Here is an 18,193-nt window from a genome sequence, read left to right as displayed (position 1 = left end):
TTCGGCTGAAGGTGCTGATCCACCATCTGCTCTTGGTACGGACTGGATCCGGGGGACTGCAGTGACCATCTAATCGGAATACAGAATGGATATGGCGGCTACGGTGACCTCAGAATAAGAACAAACAGACTAATATTAATGTAGATGCAAAAGTTCCATGTTGCCACAGTGTCAGATTGGAGAGGATCTGGTTTTCACAGTCTTGCGTCGATGGCCGTCTAGGTGAAGAGGTCTTCACTGATGATCTGTCTCTGGGGCTCATCCAGCTTGCTATCACCTTGTCGGATCACATCCACGTAGCTGCAAGAAAAGGTCACGACCGTCACCGGTATTCTATCGCAGAGGCAATGTTGTAGCTTGTGTGGTTTATCTGAGGTGTGATCATTGCTGGTTGTAAACTTTCCCCGATATCCCATCTGGATGATTTGAAATACAGTCAGCTTCTCAGTTTTTGCCGGTCTCTCTGGACGCTTCTTGAAAAACAAAGTTTTGCTTCGTTTTGTTAGAGTGGCTGGTTGTTGGTCCTCGTCAAAGAGGTGTCTACAGATCATAGCGTGCCGGAGCCAGAAGATTTGTTGTTTTGTCAATATGCTCTCAAGACTTCGCTGCAGGTATCATTAAACTACAGCACAATCACAGCTCACCGCTACCCATCGTAAACAGGTTGGGCCTGTCTGTTCTGGTGGGCTCTCAGTGGTGCTAAATCATCAAATGAAGAGGACGGGATTCAAACCCACACAAACCAAGGTGAGCCTAGCACAACGGATTAGCCTTGCATCGCCTTAACCACTCGACCACCCCGTCACTTTCCGTGGTCCTTTTATTTAACACTCCCGATTCAGACCATCGGCTCATTAGTAGAGCACTCAGTGAACTGAACTGAGTGTGTCAGATAAGGAAGACACAAAAAGTGCAGAGTGGGGTCCCCAGGACGAGGATTACTGCTAAAGGAGCCGAACGACGAGGATGGGATTCGAACCCACGCGTGCAGAGCACAATGGATTAGCAGTCCATCGCCTTAACCACTCGGCCACCTCGTCATTTTACGTGACATTTTTTATTTAGCACTCCTGATTCAGATCATCAGTTCATTAGTAGAGAACTCAAAGAACTGAACTGAGTGTGTTAGATAAGGAGGACACACAAAAAGTTTAGCATGGGGTCCCCAGGACCCGGATTAAGGTCCAGTGCTAAAGGAACCGAACGACAAGAATGGATTCCAACCATTGCACAGAGCAAAATGGATTAGCAGTCCATCGCCTTAACCACTCGGCCACCCCGTCCCCTTGCTGACCGAGATAGGCCATGCTGCGGACCTTTTCAGCTGCTGCTGCCGTGCTTTCAGCTGGCTGTTTTGAGCACAGAGGGAATAGTGAATGAGCCGTCTTTTACACACCTCTAATCTGTTCCGTAGAAACACGGTGCAGCAACCCGTGGCAGGAGACTGTTTGTGCGGCAGTTTAAAGCTTGCTACCACCTTGTCGGTTCACATCCACGTAGGTGCAGAAAAAGGTCACGACCGTCGCCTGCATTCTTTCGCAGAGGCAATATTGTAGCCTATGAGGTTTGTCCGAGGCGCGATCATTGCTGGTTGAAAACTTTACCCAATACCCCGCCAGGATGACTTGAAATACAGTTATCTTTGGCAATTTTTGCTAGTCTCTCTGGAGGCTTAGAGTTTTGTTGAGAAATATAGCCTTGTTTCGTTTAGGGTTTTTTTTCCTCGCCAAAAAAACGGTCTGCTGATGATAGTGCGCCAGAGCCAGAAGGTTTGTTGTTTTGTCAATATGTTCTCAAGACAAGTATCGTTAAACTGCAACGCAATTACAGCTCACCGTTACCCATCGTAAACATGTTGGGCCTGTCTGGTCCGGTGGCCTCTCAGTGGCGCTAAAGCTTCGAATGCGTGTCGAGCACAATGTATTAGCCTTCCACCGCCTTAACCACTGGACCACCTCGTCATCCGGCGGGGTTTCTTTATTTAACATTCCTGATTCATGTGCATGTGGATGCATTCTTCGTCTTTTGTTTCAGCCGCCGAGGGCCTGTTTTCCACTGAGGCCCTGCGCCAAACTCCCTATGAGACACAATCGAACGTTAGTAGTAACCTCCGATTACGGCCGAATGTGGATTCTGCTCGGACGACGGGGCACCGGTACATCCTTTGTAGCTTTAGCTTATTAGCCAAACGCTACACCAGTTTGCCATTTCCCATGAAATCATCCTTGATTTCCATAAGAAAGGTGCCCCAAATTGGTGGAAAATCACATCTCAACCATACGCTGTCCAAAGCATTAAACCGCCTTCACGCGGCAAAACAGAACATGTTGTTGGCCCGCACTGCTGGGTCAAACTGCGCTTCCCAAAAACAGATTGGGTCAAAACTGACAGAAGAAATCTCTAAGCCTGCTTTAAGCCCTACCCACGGGACGGGTTGACAGTCTCGCACAACGCGAGAGCCTCAGTTTCGCCTGTGTAATTTGGGGGCCAATGAAAACTGCATCCAACTAAAATTACAAACAAAATTTTAGGACTCTAATGATGTTTCAAATGTAACTTTTCTCATCTCTGTTGTTAGGTTGTAACCATCTCTGAGACTCAAAGTGTCAGAACTCGCCTAAGCTGGTTTTGCAAAATGGAGGTCAAGACTATACTTTCAGGGATCATTTCTATAGTTTCTAACTAGGAAATGTGTTTCAAAAGTGTAGTGTCTCCCAAACTACGATGATGAGCTTTGATACTCTTTTCTGAGCGTGAATCGGGTGTGGAGTAATGGTTTATTTCATATGCTCCACACCATTGATGAACGTTCTGTGTGGCATTTAAGCAGCATAGAAGAAGAGAGTATGGTCAGAGTGGTCTCTGAAAAATGTAAATATCAGATTAAAAATCTTATGAGTCGTTATGATTGAGATTTTTTTTTTTTTTTTTTACATTTTTGTTGGTGGGTGTCACCATCCTTGATATTCAGAATGTCAGGATAAGATGTCAGCTGGTTCTATCAACTTAAAGTTGCCATAAAATGCATTGAGAGAATATTTTAATTTGTTCTTTGATATCTGCATAGAAGGTATATGGCATAGGAAAGGGCAAACAATCTCCAGAAACGGTTTTACAGGACCATTTACAACCCTAGGATTTGTCCCTAGAATGAAATGCTCTGTTATTGCCTTTTTTGGAAGCTTCATGAATATTAATGAGCTCTGCTCCGATTGGCTGTTTCACAGAGCTGCTCATCTCTATAGCTGGCACATTGATAAAAATATTTATTTAATTAGGAGCTCTAGCGGCTTTTAATATGTGGTTTGTTGAATCTGCCGTTTTGTATCGCAGACATTTTAGTCTCATTACTGTGATCCATGTGCTCTGTGTAAAGTTATAATGCAGAGGGAGCGCTTCTTACCACACAAGTTCAGCTGCTTCTCGGTGATACTCTGGATCTGTAAATCATTCGCCATCATCAGCGCAGTTATTTCTCCATCATTCACCATCATCAGCACAGTCATCTCTCTGTTTATGTGGTAAGTGATATCTTTTGTACTGCAATGTAACAGGCTAGCGCTAGCATTAAGCTAACCGTGTCCCTTCAGTGGCTTGCCTTGTTTTACTGATGTACTGACGTTACCGATGATTGGGCGATGCAAATGTTGGAGGCGTAACTATTAACGATCCCGGGACTGTTGCGTAACAGTCGGTGTTATGTTGGAATTGACATATAAATCTAGTGTTTGCAAAAGACCACCGAAATATAGAAGATTTATCCTTATCCTTATATAGATTTATCCTTGATTTCCATAAGAAAGGTGCCCCAAATTGGTGGAAAATCACATCTCAACCATACGCTGACCAAAGCATTGAACCGCCTTCACGCGGCAAGACAGAACATGTTGTTGGCCCGCACTGCTGGGTCAAACTGCGCTTCCCAATAACAGATTGGGTCAAAACTGACAGAAGAAAACTCTAAGCCTGCTCTAAGCACTACCCACGGGACGGCTCGACAGTCTTGCACAACGCGAGAGCCTCCGTTTCGCCTGAGTCATTTGGGAGCCGATGAAAACTGCGTCCGACCTGGTGAAGGAGACCACAACCAGCCCGGCTAGCTCAGTCGGTAGAGCATGAGACTCTTAATCTCAGGGTCGTGGGTTCGAGCCCCACGTTGGGCGGCTCTGTTGGCGCTCTTTCTTCCCAACAGGGTGGCGGGCTCCAGCGTGCCCATTCTCCGCACAGGCTAAGTGGATCTTGCGAGCTCCGGAAACATCTTTCAAAACAGCCTGTTAGTACGTGCGATTCTAATCCCTAACCCTAACCCTTGCTTTTACAACCGTGATCCCGCGGCAGCCGATGCGCAATGTCTGTCTCTGTGGCGCAATCGGTTAGCGCGTTCGGCTGTTAACCGAAAGGTTGGTGGTTCGAGCCCACCCAGGGACGTGTGAAATGCCGGTGTTTTGCACGCGCGTCAGGTGTCCACTAACGCCTATGCCATTCTTAGGGTTGCGAGGCACAGCTTTCTCAGGGCGTTTATCCTGTGCACCTTCAATAAGCTGGCTTCTTTTAAAAGAAGTCAGCGGCGGGTGTTTGGTGAACATTTTCACCAGCTCGAGTTTGCTGTGGCATGTGGATTCATTCTTTACTGATGATCTGTCTCTGGGGCTCATCTAGTTGACATGGTATCCGCTGACATTCGGCTGAAGGTGCTGATCCACCATCTGCTCTTGGTACGGACTGGATCCGGGGGACTGCAGTGACCATCTAATCGGAATACAGAATGGATATGGCGGCTACGGTGACCTCAGAATAAGAACAAACAGACTAATATTAATGTAGATGCAAAAGTTCCATGTTGCCACAGTGTCAGATTGGAGAGGATCTGGTTTTCACAGTCTTGCGTCGATGGCCGTCTAAGTGAAGAGGTCTTCACTGATGATCTGTCTCTGGGGCTCATCCAGCTTGCTATCACCTTGTCGGATCACATCCACGTAGCTGCAAGAAAAGGTCACGACCGTCACCGGTATTCTATCGCAGAGGCAATGTTGTAGCTTGTGTGGTTTATCTGAGGTGTGATCATTGCTGGTTGTAAACTTTCCCCGATATCCCATCTGGATGATTTGAAATACAGTCAGCTTCTCAGTTTTTGCCGGTCTCTCTGGACGCTTCTTGAAAAACAAAGTTTTGCTTCGTTTTGTTAGAGTGGCTGGTTGTTGGTCCTCGTCAAAGAGGTGTCTACAGATCATAGCGTGCCGGAGCCAGAAGATTTGTTGTTTTGTCAATATGCTCTCAAGACTTCGCTGCAGGTATCATTAAACTACAGCACAATCACAGCTCACCGCTACCCATCGTAAACAGGTTGGGCCTGTCTGTTCTGGTGGGCTCTCAGTGGTGCTAAATCATCAAATGAAGAGGACGGGATTCAAACCCACACAAACCAAGGTGAGCCTAGCACAACGGATTAGCCTTGCATCGCCTTAACCACTCGACCACCCCGTCACTTTCCGTGGTCCTTTTATTTAACACTCCCGATTCAGACCATCGGCTCATTAGTAGAGCACTCAGTGAACTGAACTGAGTGTGTCAGATAAGGAAGACACAAAAAGCGCAGAGTGGGGTCCCCAGGACGAGGATTACTGCTAAAGGAGCCGAACGACGAGGATGGGATTCGAACCCACGCGTGCAGAGCACAATGGATTAGCAGTCCATCGCCTTAACCACTCGGCCACCTCGTCATTTTACGTGACATTTTTTATTTAGCACTCCTGATTCAGATCATCAGTTCATTAGTAGAGAACTCAAAGAACTGAACTGAGTGTGTTAGATAAGGAGGACACACAAAAAGTTTAGCATGGGGTCCCCAGGACCCGGATTAAGGTCCAGTGCTAAAGGAACCGAACGACAAGAATGGATTCCAACCATTGCACAGAGCAAAATGGATTAGCAGTCCATCGCCTTAACCACTCGGCCACCCCGTCCCCTTGCTGACCGAGATAGGCCATGCTGCGGACCTTTTCAGCTGCTGCTGCCGTGCTTTCAGCTGGCTGTTTTGAGCACAGAGGGAATAGTGAATGAGCCGTCTTTTACACACCTCTAATCTGTTCCGTAGAAACACGGTGCAGCAACCCGTGGCAGGAGACTGTTTGTGCGGCAGTTTAAAGCTTGCTACCACCTTGTCGGTTCACATCCACGTAGGTGCAGAAAAAGGTCACGACCGTCGCCTGCATTCTTTCGCAGAGGCAATATTGTAGCCTATGAGGTTTGTCCGAGGCGCGATCATTGCTGGTTGAAAACTTTACCCAATACCCCGCCAGGATGACTTGAAATACAGTTATCTTTGGCAATTTTTGCTAGTCTCTCTGGAGGCTTAGAGTTTTGTTGAGAAATATAGCCTTGTTTCGTTTAGGGTTTTTTTTCCTCGCCAAAAAAACGGTCTGCTGATGATAGTGCGCCAGAGCCAGAAGGTTTGTTGTTTTGTCAATATGTTCTCAAGACAAGTATCGTTAAACTGCAACGCAATTACAGCTCACCGTTACCCATCGTAAACATGTTGGGCCTGTCTGGTCCGGTGGCCTCTCAGTGGCGCTAAAGCTTCGAATGCGTGTCGAGCACAATGTATTAGCCTTCCACCGCCTTAACCACTGGACCACCTCGTCATCCGGCGGGGTTTCTTTATTTAACATTCCTGATTCATGTGCATGTGGATGCATTCTTCGTCTTTTGTTTCAGCCGCCGAGGGCCTGTTTTCCACTGAGGCCCTGCGCCAAACTCCCTATGAGACACAATCGAACGTTAGTAGTAACCTCCGATTACGGCCGAATGTGGATTCTGCTCGGACGACGGGGCACCGGTACATCCTTTGTAGCTTTAGCTTATTAGCCAAACGCTACACCAGTTTGCCATTTCCCATGAAATCATCCTTGATTTCCATAAGAAAGGTGCCCCAAATTGGTGGAAAATCACATCTCAACCATACGCTGTCCAAAGCATTAAACCGCCTTCACGCGGCAAAACAGAACATGTTGTTGGCCCGCACTGCTGGGTCAAACTGCGCTTCCCAAAAACAGATTGGGTCAAAACTGACAGAAGAAATCTCTAAGCCTGCTTTAAGCCCTACCCACGGGACGGGTTGACAGTCTCGCACAACGCGAGAGCCTCAGTTTCGCCTGTGTAATTTGGGGGCCAATGAAAACTGCATCCAACTAAAATTACAAACAAAATTTTAGGACTCTAATGATGTTTCAAATGTAACTTTTCTCATCTCTGTTGTTAGGTTGTAACCATCTCTGAGACTCAAAGTGTCAGAACTCGCCTAAGCTGGTTTTGCAAAATGGAGGTCAAGACTATACTTTCAGGGATCATTTCTATAGTTTCTAACTAGGAAATGTGTTTCAAAAGTGTAGTGTCTCCCAAACTACGATGATGAGCTTTGATACTCTTTTCTGAGCGTGAATCGGGTGTGGAGTAATGGTTTATTTCATATGCTCCACACCATTGATGAACGTTCTGTGTGGCATTTAAGCAGCATAGAAGAAGAGAGTATGGTCAGAGTGGTCTCTGAAAAATGTAAATATCAGATTAAAAATCTTATGAGTCGTTATGATTGAGATTTTTTTTTTTTTTTTTACATTTTTGTTGGTGGGTGTCACCATCCTTGATATTCAGAATGTCAGGATAAGATGTCAGCTGGTTCTATCAACTTAAAGTTGCCATAAAATGCATTGAGAGAATATTTTAATTTGTTCTTTGATATCTGCATAGAAGGTATATGGCATAGGAAAGGGCAAACAATCTCCAGAAACGGTTTTACAGGACCATTTACAACCCTAGGATTTGTCCCTAGAATGAAATGCTCTGTTATTGCCTTTTTTGGAAGCTTCATGAATATTAATGAGCTCTGCTCCGATTGGCTGTTTCACAGAGCTGCTCATCTCTATAGCTGGCACATTGATAAAAATATTTATTTAATTAGGAGCTCTAGCGGCTTTTAATATGTGGTTTGTTGAATCTGCCGTTTTGTATCGCAGACATTTTAGTCTCATTACTGTGATCCATGTGCTCTGTGTAAAGTTATAATGCAGAGGGAGCGCTTCTTACCACACAAGTTCAGCTGCTTCTCGGTGATACTCTGGATCTGTAAATCATTCGCCATCATCAGCGCAGTTATTTCTCCATCATTCACCATCATCAGCACAGTCATCTCTCTGTTTATGTGGTAAGTGATATCTTTTGTACTGCAATGTAACAGGCTAGCGCTAGCATTAAGCAAACCGTGTCCCTTCAGTGGCTTGCCTTGTTTTACTGATGTACTGACGTTACCGATGATTGGGCGATGCAAATGTTGGAGGCGTAACTATTAACGATCCCGGGACTGTTGCGTAACAGTCGGTGTTATGTTGGAACTGACATATAAATCTAGTGTTTGCAAAAGACCACCGAAATATAGAAGATTTATCCTTATCCTTATATAGATTTATCCTTGATTTCCATAAGAAAGGTGCCCCAAATTGGTGGAAAATCACATCTCAACCATACGCTGACCAAAGCATTGAACCGCCTTCACGCGGCAAGACAGAACATGTTGTTGGCCCGCACTGCTGGGTCAAACTGCGCTTCCCAATAACAGATTGGGTCAAAACTGACAGAAGAAAACTCTAAGCCTGCTCTAAGCACTACCCACGGGACGGCTCGACAGTCTTGCACAACGCGAGAGCCTCCGTTTCGCCTGTGTCATTTGGGAGCCGATGAAAACTGCGTCCGACCCGGTGAAGGAGACCACAACCAGCCCGGCTAGCTCAGTCGGTAGAGCATGAGACGTTGGGCTCTGTTGGCGCTCTTTCTTCCCAACAGGGTGGCGGGCTCCAGCGTGCCCATTCTCCGCACAGGCTAAGTGGATTTTGCGAGCTCCGGAAACATCTTTCAAAACAGCCTGTTAGTACGTGCGATTCTAATCCCTAACCCTAACCCTTGCTTTTACAACCGTGATCCCTCGGCAGCCGATGCGCAATGTCTGTCTCTGTGGCGCAATCGGTTAGCGCGTTCGGCTGTTAACCGAAAGGTTGGTGGTTCGAGCCCACCCAGGGACGTGTGAAATGCCGGTGTTTTGCACGCGCGTCAGGTGTCCACTAGCGCCTATGCCATTCTTAGGGTTGCGAGGCACAGCTTTCTCAGGGCGTTTATCCTGTGCACCTTCAATAAGCTGGCTTCTTTTAAAAGAAGTCAGCGGCGGGTGTTTGGTGAACATTTTCACCAGCTCGAGTTTGCTGTGGCATGTGGATTCATTCTTTACTGATGATCTGTCTCTGGGGCTCATCTAGTTGACATGGTATCCGCTGACATTCGGCTGAAGGTGCTGATCCACCATCTGCTCTTGGTACGGACTGGATCCGGGGGACTGCAGTGACCATCTAATCGGAATACAGAATGGATATGGCGGCTACGGTGACCTCAGAATAAGAACAAACAGACTAATTTTAATGTAGATGCAAAAGTTCCATGTTGCCACAGTGTCAGATTGGAGAGGATCTGGTTTTCACAGTCTTGCGTCGATGGCCGTCTAGGTGAAGAGGTCTTCACTGATGATCTGTCTCTGGGGCTCATCCAGCTTGCTATCACCTTGTCGGATCACATCCACGTAGCTGCAAGAAAAGGTCACGACCGTCACCGGTATTCTATCGCAGAGGCAATGTTGTAGCTTGTGTGGTTTATCTGAGGTGTGATCATTGCTGGTTGTAAACTTTCCCCGATATCCCATCTGGATGATTTGAAATACAGTCAGCTTCTCAGTTTTTGCCGGTCTCTCTGGACACTTCTTGAAAAACAAAGTTTTGCTTCGTTTTGTTAGAGTGGCTGGTTGTTGGTCCTCGTCAAAGAGGTGTCTACAGATCATAGCGTGCCGGAGCCAGAAGATTAGTTGTTTTGTCAATATGCTCTCAAGACTTCGCTGCAGGTATCATTAAACTACAGCACAATCACAGCTCACCGCTACCCATCGTAAACAGGTTGGGCCTGTCTGTTCTGGTGGGCTCTCAGTGGTGCTAAATCATCAAATGAAGAGGACGGGATTTCAAACCCACACAAACCAAGGTGAGCCTAGCACAACGGATTAGCCTTGCATCGCCTTAACCACTCGACCACCCCGTCACTTTCCGTGGTCCTTTTATTTAACACTCCCGATTCAGACCATCGGCTCATTAGTAGAGCACTCAGTGAACTGAACTGAGTGTGTCAGATAAGGAAGACACAAAAAGCGCAGAGTGGGGTCCCCAGGACCGAGAATTACTGCTAAAGGAGGCGAACGACGAGGATGGGATTCGAACCCACGCGTGCAGAGCACAATGGATTAGCAATCCATCGCCTTAACCACTCGGCCACCTCGTCATTTTAAGTGACATTTTTTATTTAGCACTCCTGATTCAGATCATCAGTTCATTAGTAGAGAACTCAAAGAACTGAACTGAGTGTGTTAGATAAGGAGGACACACAAAAAGTTTAGCATGGGGTCCCTAGGACCAGGATTAAGGTCCAGTGCTAAAGGAACCGAACGACAAGAATGGATTCCAACCATTGCACAGAGCAAAATGGATTAGCAGTCCATCGCCTTAACCACTCGGCCACCCCGTCCCCTTGCTGACCGAGATAGGCCATGCTGCGGACCTTTTCAGCTGCTGCTGCCGTGCTTTCAGCTGGCTGTTTTGAGCACAGAGGGAATAGTGAATGAGCCGTCTTTTACACACCTCTAATCTGTTCCGTAGAAACACGGTGCAGCAACCCGTGGCAGGAGACTGTTTGTGCGGCAGTTTAAAGCTTGCTACCACCTTGTCGGTTCACATCCACGTAGGTGCAGAAAAAGGTCACGACCGTCGCCTGCATTCTTTCGCAGAGGCAATATTGTAGCCTATGAGGTTTGTCCGAGGCGCGATCATTGCTGGTTGAAAACTTTACCCAATACCCCGCCAGGATGACTTGAAATACAGTTATCTTTGGCAATTTTTGCTAGTCTCTCTGGAGGCTTAGAGTTTTGTTGAGAAATATAGCCTTGTTTCGTTTAGGGTTTTTTTTCCTCGCCAAAAAAACGGTCTGCTGATGATAGTGCGCCAGAGCCAGAAGGTTTGTTGTTTTGTCAATATGTTCTCAAGACAAGTATCGTTAAACTGCAACGCAATTACAGCTCACCGTTACCCATCGTAAACATGTTGGGCCTGTCTGGTCCGGTGGCCTCTCAGTGGCGCTAAAGCTTCGAATGCGTGTCGAGCACAATGTATTAGCCTTCCACCGCCTTAACCACTGGACCACCTCGTCATCCGGCGGGGTTTCTTTATTTAACATTCCTGATTCATGTGCATGTGGATGCATTCTTCGTCTTTTGTTTCAGCCGCCGAGGGCCTGTTTTCCACTGAGGCCCTGCGCCAAACTCCCTATGAGACACAATCGAACGTTAGTAGTAACCTCCGATTACGGCCGAATGTGGATTCTGCTCGGACGACGGGGCACCGGTACATCCTTTGTAGCTTTAGCTTATTAGCCAAACGCTACACCAGTTTGCCATTTCCCATGAAATCATCCTTGATTTCCATAAGAAAGGTGCCCCAAATTGGTGGAAAATCACATCTCAACCATACGCTGTCCAAAGCATTAAACCGCCTTCACGCGGCAAAACAGAACATGTTGTTGGCCCGCACTGCTGGGTCAAACTGCGCTTCCCAAAAACAGATTGGGTCAAAACTGACAGAAGAAATCTCTAAGCCTGCTTTAAGCCCTACCCACGGGACGGGTTGACAGTCTCGCACAACGCGAGAGCCTCAGTTTCGCCTGTGTAATTTGGGGGCCAATGAAAACTGCATCCAACTAAAATTACAAACAAAATTTTAGGACTCTAATGATGTTTCAAATGTAACTTTTCTCATCTCTGTTGTTAGGTTGTAACCATCTCTGAGACTCAAAGTGTCAGAACTCGCCTAAGCTGGTTTTGCAAAATGGAGGTCAAGACTATACTTTCAGGGATCATTTCTATAGTTTCTAACTAGGAAATGTGTTTCAAAAGTGTAGTGTCTCCCAAACTACGATGATGAGCTTTGATACTCTTTTCTGAGCGTGAATCGGGTGTGGAGTAATGGTTTATTTCATATGCTCCACACCATTGATGAACGTTCTGTGTGGCATTTAAGCAGCATAGAAGAAGAGAGTATGGTCAGAGTGGTCTCTGAAAAATGTAAATATCAGATTAAAAATCTTATGAGTCGTTATGATTGAGATTTTTTTTTTTTTTTTTTACATTTTTGTTGGTGGGTGTCACCATCCTTGATATTCAGAATGTCAGGATAAGATGTCAGCTGGTTCTATCAACTTAAAGTTGCCATAAAATGCATTGAGAGAATATTTTAATTTGTTCTTTGATATCTGCATAGAAGGTATATGGCATAGGAAAGGGCAAACAATCTCCAGAAACGGTTTTACAGGACCATTTACAACCCTAGGATTTGTCCCTAGAATGAAATGCTCTGTTATTGCCTTTTTTGGAAGCTTCATGAATATTAATGAGCTCTGCTCCGATTGGCTGTTTCACAGAGCTGCTCATCTCTATAGCTGGCACATTGATAAAAATATTTATTTAATTAGGAGCTCTAGCGGCTTTTAATATGTGGTTTGTTGAATCTGCCGTTTTGTATCGCAGACATTTTAGTCTCATTACTGTGATCCATGTGCTCTGTGTAAAGTTATAATGCAGAGGGAGCGCTTCTTACCACACAAGTTCAGCTGCTTCTCGGTGATACTCTGGATCTGTAAATCATTCGCCATCATCAGCGCAGTTATTTCTCCATCATTCACCATCATCAGCACAGTCATCTCTCTGTTTATGTGGTAAGTGATATCTTTTGTACTGCAATGTAACAGGCTAGCGCTAGCATTAAGCTAACCGTGTCCCTTCAGTGGCTTGCCTTGTTTTACTGATGTACTGACGTTACCGATGATTGGGCGATGCAAATGTTGGAGGCGTAACTATTAACGATCCCGGGACTGTTGCGTAACAGTCGGTGTTATGTTGGAACTGACATATAAATCTAGTGTTTGCAAAAGACCACCGAAATATAGAAGATTTATCCTTATCCTTATATAGATTTATCCTTGATTTCCATAAGAAAGGTGCCCCAAATTGGTGGAAAATCACATCTCAACCATACGCTGACCAAAGCATTGAACCGCCTTCACGCGGCAAGACAGAACATGTTGTTGGCCCGCACTGCTGGGTCAAACTGCGCTTCCCAATAACAGATTGGGTCAAAACTGACAGAAGAAAACTCTAAGCCTGCTCTAAGCACTACCCACGGGACGGCTCGACAGTCTTGCACAACGCGAGAGCCTCCGTTTCGCCTGTGTCATTTGGGAGCCGATGAAAACTGCGTCCGACCCGGTGAAGGAGACCACAACCAGCCCGGCTAGCTCAGTCGGTAGAGCATGAGACGTTGGGCTCTGTTGGCGCTCTTTCTTCCCAACAGGGTGGCGGGCTCCAGCGTGCCCATTCTCCGCACAGGCTAAGTGGATTTTGCGAGCTCCGGAAACATCTTTCAAAACAGCCTGTTAGTACGTGCGATTCTAATCCCTAACCCTAACCCTTGCTTTTACAACCGTGATCCCTCGGCAGCCGATGCGCAATGTCTGTCTCTGTGGCGCAATCGGTTAGCGCGTTCGGCTGTTAACCGAAAGGTTGGTGGTTCGAGCCCACCCAGGGACGTGTGAAATGCCGGTGTTTTGCACGCGCGTCAGGTGTCCACTAGCGCCTATGCCATTCTTAGGGTTGCGAGGCACAGCTTTCTCAGGGCGTTTATCCTGTGCACCTTCAATAAGCTGGCTTCTTTTAAAAGAAGTCAGCGGCGGGTGTTTGGTGAACATTTTCACCAGCTCGAGTTTGCTGTGGCATGTGGATTCATTCTTTACTGATGATCTGTCTCTGGGGCTCATCTAGTTGACATGGTATCCGCTGACATTCGGCTGAAGGTGCTGATCCACCATCTGCTCTTGGTACGGACTGGATCCGGGGGACTGCAGTGACCATCTAATCGGAATACAGAATGGATATGGCGGCTACGGTGACCTCAGAATAAGAACAAACAGACTAATTTTAATGTAGATGCAAAAGTTCCATGTTGCCACAGTGTCAGATTGGAGAGGATCTGGTTTTCACAGTCTTGCGTCGATGGCCGTCTAGGTGAAGAGGTCTTCACTGATGATCTGTCTCTGGGGCTCATCCAGCTTGCTATCACCTTGTCGGATCACATCCACGTAGCTGCAAGAAAAGGTCACGACCGTCACCGGTATTCTATCGCAGAGGCAATGTTGTAGCTTGTGTGGTTTATCTGAGGTGTGATCATTGCTGGTTGTAAACTTTCCCCGATATCCCATCTGGATGATTTGAAATACAGTCAGCTTCTCAGTTTTTGCCGGTCTCTCTGGACACTTCTTGAAAAACAAAGTTTTGCTTCGTTTTGTTAGAGTGGCTGGTTGTTGGTCCTCGTCAAAGAGGTGTCTACAGATCATAGCGTGCCGGAGCCAGAAGATTTGTTGTTTTGTCAATATGCTCTCAAGACTTCGCTGCAGGTATCATTAAACTACAGCACAATCACAGCTCACCGCTACCCATCGTAAACAGGTTGGGCCTGTCTGTTCTGGTGGGCTCTCAGTGGTGCTAAATCATCAAATGAAGAGGACGGGATTCAAACCCACACAAACCAAGGTGAGCCTAGCACAACGGATTAGCCTTGCATCGCCTTAACCACTCGACCACCCCGTCACTTTCCGTGGTCCTTTTATTTAACACTCCCGATTCAGACCATCGGCTCATTAGTAGAGCACTCAGTGAACTGAACTGAGTGTGTCAGATAAGGAAGACACAAAAAGCGCAGAGTGGGGTCCCCAGGACGAGGATTACTGCTAAAGGAGCCGAGCGACGAGGATGGGATTCGAACCCACGCGTGCAGAGCACAATGGATTAGCAGTCCATCGCCTTAACCACTCGGCCACCTCGTCATTTTACGTGACATTTTTTATTTAGCACTCCTGATTCAGATCATCAGTTCATTAGTAGAGAACTCAAAGAACTGAACTGAGTGTGTTAGATAAGGAGGACACACAAAAAGTTTAGCATGGGGTCCCCAGGACCCGGATTAAGGTCCAGTGCTAAAGGAACCGAACGACAAGAATGGATTCCAACCATTGCACAGAGCAAAATGGATTAGCAGTCCATCGCCTTAACCACTCGGCCACCCCGTCCCCTTGCTGACCGAGATAGGCCATGCTGCGGACCTTTTCAGCTGCTGCTGCCGTGCTTTCAGCTGGCTGTTTTGAGCACAGAGGGAATAGTGAATGAGCCGTCTTTTACACACCTCTAATCTGTTCCGTAGAAACACGGTGCAGCAACCCGTGGCAGGAGACTGTTTGTGCGGCAGTTTAAAGCTTGCTACCACCTTGTCGGTTCACATCCACGTAGGTGCAGAAAAAGGTCACGACCGTCGCCTGCATTCTTTCGCAGAGGCAATATTGTAGCCTATGAGGTTTGTCCGAGGCGCGATCATTGCTGGTTGAAAACTTTACCCAATACCCCGCCAGGATGACTTGAAATACAGTTATCTTTGGCAATTTTTGCTAGTCTCTCTGGAGGCTTAGAGTTTTGTTGAGAAATATAGCCTTGTTTCGTTTAGGGTTTTTTTTCCTCGCCAAAAAAACGGTCTGCTGATGATAGTGCGCCAGAGCCAGAAGGTTTGTTGTTTTGTCAATATGTTCTCAAGACAAGTATCGTTAAACTGCAACGCAATTACAGCTCACCGTTACCCATCGTAAACATGTTGGGCCTGTCTGGTCCGGTGGCCTCTCAGTGGCGCTAAAGCTTCGAATGCGTGTCGAGCACAATGTATTAGCCTTCCACCGCCTTAACCACTGGACCACCTCGTCATCCGGCGGGGTTTCTTTATTTAACATTCCTGATTCATGTGCATGTGGATGCATTCTTCGTCTTTTGTTTCAGCCGCCGAGGGCCTGTTTTCCACTGAGGCCCTGCGCCAAACTCCCTATGAGACACAATCGAACGTTAGTAGTAACCTCCGATTACGGCCGAATGTGGATTCTGCTCGGACGACGGGGCACCGGTACATCCTTTGTAGCTTTAGCTTATTAGCCAAACGCTACACCAGTTTGCCATTTCCCATGAAATCATCCTTGATTTCCATAAGAAAGGTGCCCCAAATTGGTGGAAAATCACATCTCAACCATACGCTGTCCAAAGCATTAAACCGCCTTCACGCGGCAAAACAGAACATGTTGTTGGCCCGCACTGCTGGGTCAAACTGCGCTTCCCAAAAACAGATTGGGTCAAAACTGACAGAAGAAATCTCTAAGCCTGCTTTAAGCCCTACCCACGGGACGGGTTGACAGTCTCGCACAACGCGAGAGCCTCAGTTTCGCCTGTGTAATTTGGGGGCCAATGAAAACTGCATCCAACTAAAATTACAAACAAAATTTTAGGACTCTAATGATGTTTCAAATGTAACTTTTCTCATCTCTGTTGTTAGGTTGTAACCATCTCTGAGACTCAAAGTGTCAGAACTCGCCTAAGCTGGTTTTGCAAAATGGAGGTCAAGACTATACTTTCAGGGATCATTTCTATAGTTTCTAACTAGGAAATGTGTTTCAAAAGTGTAGTGTCTCCCAAACTACGATGATGAGCTTTGATACTCTTTTCTGAGCGTGAATCGGGTGTGGAGTAATGGTTTATTTCATATGCTCCACACCATTGATGAACGTTCTGTGTGGCATTTAAGCAGCATAGAAGAAGAGAGTATGGTCAGAGTGGTCTCTGAAAAATGTAAATATCAGATTAAAAATCTTATGAGTCGTTATGATTGAGATTTTTTTTTTTTTTTTTACATTTTTGTTGGTGGGTGTCACCATCCTTGATATTCAGAATGTCAGGATAAGATGTCAGCTGGTTCTATCAACTTAAAGTTGCCATAAAATGCATTGAGAGAATATTTTAATTTGTTCTTTGATATCTGCATAGAAGGTATATGGCATAGGAAAGGGCAAACAATCTCCAGAAACGGTTTTACAGGACCATTTACAACCCTAGGATTTGTCCCTAGAATGAAATGCTCTGTTATTGCCTTTTTTGGAAGCTTCATGAATATTAATGAGCTCTGCTCCGATTGGCTGTTTCACAGAGCTGCTCATCTCTATATCTGGCACATTGATAAAAATATTTATTTAATTAGGAGCTCTAGCGGCTTTTAATATGTGGTTTGTTGAATCTGCCATTTTGTATCGCAGACATTTTAGTCTCATTACTGTGATCCATGTGCTCTGTGTAAAGTTATAATGCAGAGGGAGCGCTTCTTACCACACAAGTTCAGCTGCTTCTCGGTGATACTCTGGATCTGTAAATCATTCGCCATCATCAGCGCAGTTATTTCTCCATCATTCACCATCATCAGCACAGTCATCTCTCTGTTTATGTGGTAAGTGATATCTTTTGTACTGCAATGTAACAGGCTAGCGCTAGCATTAAGCTAACCGTGTCCCTTCAGTGGCTTGCCTTGTTTTACTGATGTACTGACGTTACCGATGATTGGGCGATGCAAATGTTGGAGGCGTAACTATTAACGATCCCGGGACTGTTGCGTAACAGTCGGTGTTATGTTGGAACTGACATATAAATCTAGTGTTTGCAAAAGACCACCGAAATATAGAAGATTTATCCTTATCCTTATATAGATTTATCCTTGATTTCCATAAGAAAGGTGCCCCAAATTGGTGGAAAATCACATCTCAACCATACGCTGACCAAAGCATTGAACCGCCTTCACGCGGCAAGACAGAACATGTTGTTGGCCCGCACTGCTGGGTCAAACTGCGCTTCCCAATAACAGATTGGGTCAAAACTGACAGAAGAAAACTCTAAGCCTGCTCTAAGCACTACCCACGGGACGGCTCGACAGTCTTGCACAACGCGAGAGCCTCCGTTTCGCCTGTGTCATTTGGGAGCCGATGAAAACTGCGTCCGACCCGGTGAAGGAGACCACAACCAGCCCGGCTAGCTCAGTCGGTAGAGCATGAGACGTTGGGCTCTGTTGGCGCTCTTTCTTCCCAACAGGGTGGCGGGCTCCAGCGTGCCCATTCTCCGCACAGGCTAAGTGGATTTTGCGAGCTCCGGAAACATCTT

General features: G+C 46.3%; 19 non-coding genes across 19 annotated transcripts; 16 read left to right on the top strand and 3 right to left on the bottom strand.

Moving 5' to 3' along the window:
• Positions 1-330: 330 nt before the first annotated feature.
• LOC141286288 (U4 spliceosomal RNA) lies at positions 331-469 on the top strand. The gene has a single exon (XR_012339247.1). It is a non-coding gene; the product is annotated as a U4 spliceosomal RNA (small nuclear RNA).
• A 489-nt stretch (positions 470-958) lies between these two features.
• trnas-gcu (transfer RNA serine (anticodon GCU)) lies at positions 959-1,040 on the bottom strand. The gene has a single exon. It is a non-coding gene; the product is annotated as a tRNA-Ser (tRNA).
• A 490-nt stretch (positions 1,041-1,530) lies between these two features.
• On the top strand, positions 1,531-1,671 carry LOC141284666 (U4 spliceosomal RNA). Its single transcript, XR_012338468.1, has one exon. It is a non-coding gene; the product is annotated as a U4 spliceosomal RNA (small nuclear RNA).
• A 973-nt stretch (positions 1,672-2,644) lies between these two features.
• On the top strand, positions 2,645-2,860 carry LOC141347407 (small nucleolar RNA U3). The gene has a single exon (XR_012357346.1). It is a non-coding gene; the product is annotated as a small nucleolar RNA U3 (small nucleolar RNA).
• Positions 2,861-4,090: 1,230 nt separating this feature from the next.
• On the top strand, positions 4,091-4,163 carry trnak-cuu (transfer RNA lysine (anticodon CUU)). The gene has a single exon. It is a non-coding gene; the product is annotated as a tRNA-Lys (tRNA).
• A 191-nt stretch (positions 4,164-4,354) lies between these two features.
• On the top strand, positions 4,355-4,428 carry trnan-guu (transfer RNA asparagine (anticodon GUU)). The gene has a single exon. It is a non-coding gene; the product is annotated as a tRNA-Asn (tRNA).
• Positions 4,429-5,010: 582 nt separating this feature from the next.
• On the top strand, positions 5,011-5,149 carry LOC141286277 (U4 spliceosomal RNA). The gene has a single exon (XR_012339246.1). It is a non-coding gene; the product is annotated as a U4 spliceosomal RNA (small nuclear RNA).
• Positions 5,150-5,638: 489 nt separating this feature from the next.
• Positions 5,639-5,720, bottom strand: trnas-gcu (transfer RNA serine (anticodon GCU)). Its single transcript has one exon. It is a non-coding gene; the product is annotated as a tRNA-Ser (tRNA).
• Positions 5,721-6,210: 490 nt separating this feature from the next.
• On the top strand, positions 6,211-6,351 carry LOC141284658 (U4 spliceosomal RNA). Its single transcript, XR_012338467.1, has one exon. It is a non-coding gene; the product is annotated as a U4 spliceosomal RNA (small nuclear RNA).
• A 973-nt stretch (positions 6,352-7,324) lies between these two features.
• Positions 7,325-7,540, top strand: LOC141347400 (small nucleolar RNA U3). Its single transcript, XR_012357345.1, has one exon. It is a non-coding gene; the product is annotated as a small nucleolar RNA U3 (small nucleolar RNA).
• A 1,457-nt stretch (positions 7,541-8,997) lies between these two features.
• On the top strand, positions 8,998-9,071 carry trnan-guu (transfer RNA asparagine (anticodon GUU)). The gene has a single exon. It is a non-coding gene; the product is annotated as a tRNA-Asn (tRNA).
• A 582-nt stretch (positions 9,072-9,653) lies between these two features.
• LOC141286066 (U4 spliceosomal RNA) lies at positions 9,654-9,793 on the top strand. The gene has a single exon (XR_012339194.1). It is a non-coding gene; the product is annotated as a U4 spliceosomal RNA (small nuclear RNA).
• A 1,062-nt stretch (positions 9,794-10,855) lies between these two features.
• On the top strand, positions 10,856-10,996 carry LOC141284652 (U4 spliceosomal RNA). The gene has a single exon (XR_012338466.1). It is a non-coding gene; the product is annotated as a U4 spliceosomal RNA (small nuclear RNA).
• Positions 10,997-11,969: 973 nt separating this feature from the next.
• On the top strand, positions 11,970-12,185 carry LOC141347394 (small nucleolar RNA U3). Its single transcript, XR_012357343.1, has one exon. It is a non-coding gene; the product is annotated as a small nucleolar RNA U3 (small nucleolar RNA).
• Positions 12,186-13,643: 1,458 nt separating this feature from the next.
• Positions 13,644-13,717, top strand: trnan-guu (transfer RNA asparagine (anticodon GUU)). Its single transcript has one exon. It is a non-coding gene; the product is annotated as a tRNA-Asn (tRNA).
• Positions 13,718-14,299: 582 nt separating this feature from the next.
• LOC141286055 (U4 spliceosomal RNA) lies at positions 14,300-14,439 on the top strand. The gene has a single exon (XR_012339183.1). It is a non-coding gene; the product is annotated as a U4 spliceosomal RNA (small nuclear RNA).
• Positions 14,440-14,927: 488 nt separating this feature from the next.
• trnas-gcu (transfer RNA serine (anticodon GCU)) lies at positions 14,928-15,009 on the bottom strand. Its single transcript has one exon. It is a non-coding gene; the product is annotated as a tRNA-Ser (tRNA).
• A 490-nt stretch (positions 15,010-15,499) lies between these two features.
• Positions 15,500-15,640, top strand: LOC141284638 (U4 spliceosomal RNA). The gene has a single exon (XR_012338463.1). It is a non-coding gene; the product is annotated as a U4 spliceosomal RNA (small nuclear RNA).
• A 973-nt stretch (positions 15,641-16,613) lies between these two features.
• Positions 16,614-16,829, top strand: LOC141347388 (small nucleolar RNA U3). The gene has a single exon (XR_012357342.1). It is a non-coding gene; the product is annotated as a small nucleolar RNA U3 (small nucleolar RNA).
• The last annotated feature ends 1,364 nt before the right edge of the window (positions 16,830-18,193 follow it).

This window comes from Garra rufa, chromosome 1 (genome assembly GCF_049309525.1).
Source record: "Garra rufa chromosome 1, GarRuf1.0, whole genome shotgun sequence".
Lineage (NCBI taxonomy): Eukaryota > Metazoa > Chordata > Actinopteri > Cypriniformes > Cyprinidae > Garra > Garra rufa.
Note: the sequence above shows the minus strand (reverse complement) of the source record. Positions and strands in the feature narration are given on the sequence as shown.